The sequence below is a fragment of the Podarcis bocagei genome (assembly GCF_964188305.1).
Source record: "Podarcis bocagei genome assembly, chromosome: 3".
NCBI lineage: Eukaryota > Metazoa > Chordata > Lepidosauria > Squamata > Lacertidae > Podarcis > Podarcis bocagei.
In genome coordinates, this window is record NC_138127.1 from 14,035,879 (window position 1) to 14,043,485 (window position 7,607).

Here is a 7,607-nt window from a genome sequence, read left to right on the forward strand (position 1 = left end):
ACAGGTGAATGAAAACAGAAGCCTGAAGGGCAGAAAGTCCAGCTGCTGAGGCAGCATTTGAGGTAAGCTGGTGTTTGTAACTTTGCACTTCCTGTCTAAGACAGAGAAGTCTCACTGCTTTGTGGGATAAGCCTGAGCCCTAGAGATGGCCTTAACAGATTCTTCCGTCATAAAAGCTTTGAGCCTTTGTGTGCTCTTAACACTCCCCATAGGTCTCCAACTTCATACAGAGTGGAAAAACAACAACCCACCTATTGCGTGTTAGCATGTTCAGGTAGTCATATTTGGCCTCTGGACTATTCTCACTAAATTAGCCATGTTAAGGTAAAATATTATCTTTGGCCTGTTAAACTTGCTACTTGTGGTTAAATGGACAACTGAAGTGAACCAGTGGAGCACATAATATCTTTATCAGCCATGCAGTTTGCTGCTCACCTGGCCGACCAAGGTAAGCAGTAGCACACCTCAAGCAGTAACTCAAAGTGGAAAACGAACTCTCATCTCATTCCTCATGCCATCTATCTTTCTGCTCCCCACCATCAGTGAGGCTATCCCAGATGCTCTCCCAAAAAACATGATTATTAATATAAATTATTTTCATAATACAGTCGTACCTTGGTTTTTGAACAGCTTAGTTCTTGAACGTTTTGGCTCCTGAACGCCGCAAACCTGGAAGTGACTGTTCCGGTTTGCGAACTATTTTTGGAAGCCGAAAATCCGACGGGGCTTCCGTGGCTTCCGATTGGCTGCAGGAGCTTCCTGCAGCCCATTAGAAGCCGCACTTTCGTCAAACAGTCAAACAGTCTTTTGGAATGGATTCCGTTCGACTTTCAAGGTACAACCCAACTGTACAAGAATTAGATCAAAATACAGCCTCCAACCCTTTCCGACTTTTAAGGATAAGCAAAGCCACTTGAATAGGCCCATGTACCAGAGATATGTAACAAACCCTCATATGCCATTATCATACCTCCTGTGCCTATCCCTAACAGGTTATAAAACAATGATTCTGCAAACAGCAGCAAGGAGATAGCCAAGCTAGTTCTAATGACTAGAGCCAATAAAGTGACAGAATGGAGAAAGGGGCAGCCCAAATCAACATACGAAAGAGGTGAACAAGAAACAAACAAGTGAGTAAACATGCAGTAAATTAATGACTTTCAGGGATGCTTTCTTTCTCTACTTCCATACCATATAATTTAGTCTTGGCAACTACTCTTAGCACCTTTCTCCTCTCCAGCTGCAGACTCTGAGGCATGCAGCCAGTCACTATTATACGCAAAAAAATGTTGTACAATGGTAGTGGGGGCTTGCTAGAATAGACAAAATGTAACAAGGCAATGGTGATGAAGTTAATATTCCAAACAACTGGAAGCAAACAATCACCATTAAAACACAAACACATCAGTGAAGCCAAAAACAAATTCCTGAAAGAATCACACAGAGCATATATGTTTTGAAATGGCAACATTCACAACTGCCTGAGATTCAATATAAATTGCAAGACAGGCTAAACCTATGTAATATCAAGAGCATTGTACCAATTATCTTTAAATAAAAAGGGGAAAGTAAAATGCTTTTGAAAAAAAATTATTTACAGCATGTTTATGTTGCCTTAAAAAGGTAAAGGTAAAGGATCCCTGACAGTTAAGTTAAGTCCAGTCGCAGACAACTCTAGGGTTGCGGCGCTCATATTGCTTTACAGACCGAGGGAGCCGGCATTTGTCAGCAGACGGTTCCACATAAAAGCAACCTACATATAAGTCAAGGAAGTGTCATCAACATATGTTGCCCTCAGCCACATATATGCAATGGTGAAGTAAGTTAATTTTAGACTTTTATAGACTTGTTGCGGGGGGGGTGGTATTTTTGACAAATTTTCACATAAAAAGATTGCATATATGAATACAGATTTGACCATACTGCACTTCATAATGTTTTTTGTACTACTGTAGATATTTCCAAACTTATCAGCCAACTTAAATACCAGGATTTCCCCACCTCCAATAACTCAGATGGAGGAGGCTTTTGAAAGTCATAGTTTCACACTGCAGTCCTATACCCATTTACCTGGCTGGAAGCAAGTCCCACTAAAATGAATGGGACTGACTTCCAAGTAGATATACACAGGATTGCACTTTCAGTTATTCTAGATTTCCTTTGAAATTTACAATGAATCTTAGTATTAACTGACTGTGAAATATTAATACTGTATGTTATAAGCTTGGAATAATAGAATATGGAACAGATTTTGGCATGGTTACATATTGCACTCCCTTTACAGAAGAATTCCACAGTAATCTAACTTGCCGTTAAGACAGATGGAAAAGGTTGAAAGATAATAGCTCTCAACAGTAACACTTACTTCTTAACCATGCTATTCCAAGTAATTGCCATATTCTGCTTGCCTTATTCATAATTAACAGTTTCTAAAAATTGTCATGTAAACAGTCTACTATGCAACTTCCTAGAAAACTCTTAAGAGATTTACATACTGCTGCACATCAAAGGAAGTTTCTGCACTATGGTCTGTTGTGTTTCCATCTGTCAATTACTGCAAGTCATATGCTACACATGAACATCTACCATGGCCACACAAACTTATTTCTAACCATTTTGAGACGGGTAGCCATGTTAATCTATTGCAGCAAAAACAAAAATCAGTATTGTTGCACCTTAAAGACTAAGAGAAACTTCTTGAAAGTGCAACTGAAACTTCCAAGTACAAAAATATTAGAAATCAGTAACTATATATGGACTGAAAACAGGGATAAGTGTTATACCAACAACTACAGACACAGCCAAGGGATGAGACAGCAAGAGCTATTCCTGCAGAAACACAACTAAAAACTAGGTCTAGGACAGAGGCAGACAATACCAGTTAGGCCTGGGTGATACCTGCTGTTCAGATCCATTTACAATCTATCAGATCCAACTGCAGATTCTGCAGTCATCTCTCTGCAATATGCAGAATGGATACTTATCTCCAATTTTCAAACCATTAGTGCCATCACACCACCACAGAAGCTTCAGGAATGCTAAGGACGTTTTAGCAGGGTTCACAAAGAGGTGTTGTACATTCTCTTCATTAGGATTTGCGGATGACTGGTCAGTGTGTGTGTTTGTGTCATAGTTCAAAAGGAAGTGCTATTGTTAGGATTTCTGCTTCTGACTAGGAGAAAGCTCATAATTTTCCTATCATTGCTTGATGATAAAGTCTTACCATAAGTCAAAGCATCATCTGATTTTGTCCTATCTAGGATGGTTTGCAGCAGCAGCAGCAGATACAGTTTTCACACCCAAAGCTTAAATCAGCGCCTCCCTCAACAGAAATCCCAAACCTGTAATGGCTGGAACACTCATTTGTCCCGTCCCCCCATTCCAATTCTTCTCCTGTGTTAGCAACACTTATACCTAGCTCAAAAAGAGGAAATGCACTCTATGAAACACATTTCTAAGGTGTTAATTTCTTTATTCATTAGGATATATAGTACTAGGCTTGGGTGATATATCAATATCAAGACCACGATGGCAGCTTCACCCAGCAGTAGTATATTCAGACTACCCAATACGAACATATTAAAACTGCCTTAGATGACCTGGCCAGTTAGTCAAACACTGTAGGAAACACAGGAGAGGCCACACACTTACCATAACTTGAGTATTTCCACATTCAGGCCCTATATGCAAGAGTGGGGAGAGAGGTTAAGCCTTTTCTCTCCATGTTCAAACTCTGATCTACACAAGGAGGTGGGATGGGCCAGCATGTGCCATGCCCATTTCCATCTTCCACGAAATTCATTTCTACAGTGTGGTGTAGTGGTTAAGAGCAGTAGACTCGTAATCTGGTGAACCGGGTTCGCGTCCCCACTCCTCCACATGCAGCTACTGGGTGACCTTGGGCTAGTCACACTTCTTTGAAGTCTCTCAGCCCCACTCACCTCTCAGAGTGTTTGTTGTGGGGGAGGAAGGGAAAGGAGAATGTTAGCCGCTTTGAGACTCCTTCCGGTAGTGATAAAGCAGGATATCAAATGCAAACTCTTCTTCTTCTTTACACTACTTGACTGTCTACTAACTAAGTGACACCACTGGCCCAGAGAAACTGTTATTGGGTGGTTTAGAAATATTTAAAATAAATACCACAAATAAACCAGAGATGCATTTCAAATAAAAGCACACACTCTACTCATGTAAAAACACCAGGCAAGCCCTACAAGTAACCCAGAGATGCATTTTAAATAAAAGGGCACAATCTACTCATGTAAATACACACCGATTCTCGGACCGTCCGCGGGCGAGATTTAGAAGGTGATTGGGTCGGATCCAGCCCCCAGCCCTTAGTTTGCCTACCCATGATGTACACAATCACTCACTTATCTGCAAGGCTACAAACAGACCTAGCACAGACACACAACAGGTGCCATTAGTAAGAACACTATACAGGTACAACACAATCATTTGTAATGCATTCAGTTATATTCCTCCCTCCATGAATTGTTACCTGGCAAAAGCTATTTCATCGGACTATAGGAGAGGGAGTGAAAGCAGGGCCAATATTAGCCCAACTCAGAGCGCAGAAACCTTTGGCTCGTCGTCTCTCTAAAATAGTTCCAATCCGAGCTGTTTGTTCTATGAGTTTGTAACTAATACCTGGGGCCTAGGTTGACTTTTTCCTCCTCCCCTCCAGCCCTCCCCTGTTTTGGACTGTAAGTCTGAGGACAAGGACTGTCTCCCTTTTGATCTCTAATTATTATTTATTATTTATTATTTATACTATTTTATAGCCACCTGATATAAAAAACCCAATATATAAGAATTAAAAACAGACGCAACAACAACCAACCACTTTGTCAACACAATTCTAAAAGCAACATCTCATAACTAGCAGAAGCCAGACCAATTTAAACACCCAGCAGGTTAAGTGTCAAATGCCTAGGAGGAGAGAAAAGTCTTCGCCTAAAGCCAAAAAAATATTAATTTTAGCACCAGGCACATCTCATTAGGGAACAGCTACTCTGGGGATCTTTTTTGGTCAGAGAAGGATAAAAATTCTTCAGATATGTACATTGGTACCTCTGGTTACGTACTTAATTCGTTCCAGAGGTCCATTCTTAACCTGAAACTGTTCTTAACCTGAAGCACCACCACCACTTTAGCTAATGGGGCTTCCTGCTGCTGCCACGCCCCCGCCACGCGATTTCTGTTCTCATCCTGAAGCAAGTTCTTAACCCGAGGTACTATTTCTGGGTTAGTGGAGTCTGTAACCTGAAGCATATGTAACCCAAGGTACCACTGTATAAATAAGTGAATATGAAGAGGCCAACATCAGACAGTCAAAAACACTGCATAATTATTAATAACCTCAGGAACATTTAGATTTTTAAACACTGGATGTATTCATCTCAGAAAACCCTATACAATGATTCCCCAGTCAAATATAGAAATAAGCAGGTTCACCACTTTCAAAATAATTAATGTTACTCTTTTCATTCTTAATCATTTGTTTTCACAAATTCTTATAGAACACTGTTGCTTCCCTTTTCTTGGATTACCCACCCCTCAACACATTAATTCCTCTACAACTGTAATTCAGTAAATATTCTCCTGTTGCAAGAAGATGAAATAAATAGCTAACTGAATGAAAATAAAAGTTAAAAATAAGGGAATTACTATATTCACAATCAGTGATAATATTTTTGATCACAATATATCCTTCCACCCACTCACACGAATAATGTAATACCATTCAGACACCACATACTTAACTGGAGCTGGCAACCATTATTGCTCATACTTACCATGTGCTGTTTTGAAATTCCACTTTTCATGGTCTTAAAAAAAAACCATTCTGTTCTTAGGGCACATATAAAACCTGGAAGGCTTCCAGCCATTTCTCCATTCACTTTCATTCTTGCATTTCTTAAAACTACAAATCAACTAGACACTGTGTCTGCACAGCACCTAGCACACAGCCAATAGTATGAATTCTATTCTCTGATTTTTAAAAAAATGTTAAGATAACAATGCTAACAAAATTCAGCCATCAACCATCCTTAGACAGCGTCTCCTTTGACAATAAGCTTCAAGATGTCCTTCAAGTATTGCACCAAAATCTGTAAGGCTGACAAGGCTACAATAAAGCAGCAAAGAAATAAACTTACCTGGAAGTAAGGCTCATTTAAGTCAATAGGTATTGCTTATGAGTATGCATGCAAGGACACACACACAGTTAAATCTGAGACTGTTGCTTTTACACAGGTTTACAAGATATCCCATGGTAGATGGGATTACTTGTCTGTTTTGTTTCCTTAGGCGAAAACCAATTACTCATTCCCACTAGGAAAAAACAAAAAACAGTGGCTCCTTAAAGGCTAAACGGGGAGATTTACACTGGTTAGACTTTCAGGCACACAAAAGACGGGTGTGTTTTCTGTGACACAGCACAACCCACACGCACATCTACTAAGAAATAAAAGGGCAAAAAGGTAAAGAAATAAACCCCACTGAGTACAGGTAAACGAGTGCAGGATTTCAGCCTAACACAGCGACCCCCTTTTCCTACAATTTCTCACCCCCAAGACAACGCCAACTCGCGGGGTTTTGACTGACACCGCAAACAAGCGGGGACTGAAGAGAAGAACCCACCCAGACACGCGTCCCAAACATTCACACGTTCGGGGACGTCATCGAGGAAGGGGGGGGGGAGGGCGGAAGAAATACATACTGAAGAGGCTAAAGCAGCAACCTGTCCTCCTCCAAAAGTAACTGGGCAGCGACAACCAGCCCCACCACCGCTATTCCGTGTCTTCCACCATGGCTCCTCCGCCTGACTGCGAGGTGGTGGGATTTGGGGGAGGAAGAGGATGCTGGGCGGTGCCGGCTCCACTTCCCTTTGTTTTGACAGGTTCACACGACCACCCTCCCCCAGAGACCCCTCGCCCATCAAACGCCCCTTACCAGCAAGAACGGGAGACCCTGGATGGAGGAAGAGGGCGTAGGGGGTCGTCGTGGCAGCGTCAGGGCCGCCTCAGAGCCCGGCGAGGGTCTGGAGCTTCTCCTCCTCCTTCACCACTCCTCGCAAGTAGCGGCAGCAGCCATCTTGCCTTCTCCGCCCCTCGCTCCGTTCTCGGCGCGGTCACGTGGGCGCGGCTGGCCTCCTCCTCCTCCTCGGGCTGAGGCGGGCGAGCCTGAGAGCGGCGAGATTGAACGCCCGGTGGGGGGGGGCAGGAGGCGCGCTCTGTTCGGGGTTGAGCGCCGCTGGGCTGGGTCTGCTTGACTGGCTGGGTCTGGGTTGCCAAGCTCCCCCCCCCCCACTGCAAATCAATACAAATCAATATAAATCTGAGTTTCTGTCCCCCCCCCAACAAAAAACCAGGCTACGCCCATGTCAAGAGCTCCACAGAGTGGGGGGGGGACCCGACCTCTCCGTTTACTGTGCAACAAAGAGCCCTGTGGCACCTCCCCATAGCTGTCAACGTTTTCCTTTTTTTAATGGAAATTCCCTTATTCCGAATAGGATTCCTCGCAAGAAAAAGGAAAAGTTGACAGCTATGCACCTTCCTTCCTTATTTTATTTTATCACGTTGATATTATACACCTCTTGGTTG

General features: G+C 42.6%; 1 protein-coding gene across 8 annotated transcripts in view; it reads right to left on the reverse strand.

Moving 5' to 3' along the window:
- The window catches only part of KIDINS220 (kinase D interacting substrate 220), a 63,052-nt gene extending 55,864 nt beyond the window's left edge, over positions 1-7,188 (reverse strand). For 3 of the 8 annotated variants that reach the window (XM_081188958.1, XM_081188956.1, XM_081188955.1), the window contains exon 1: positions 6,958-7,187. The gene's annotated coding sequence lies outside the window, so the exon portion shown is untranslated. Of the gene's footprint in view, positions 1-6,724; positions 6,855-6,957 lie in introns of those variants that run through there. The other 5 variants (XM_081188954.1, XM_081188952.1, XM_081188959.1 and 2 more) reach the window with 3 other exon arrangements.
- Positions 7,189-7,607: the final 419 nt, after the last annotated feature.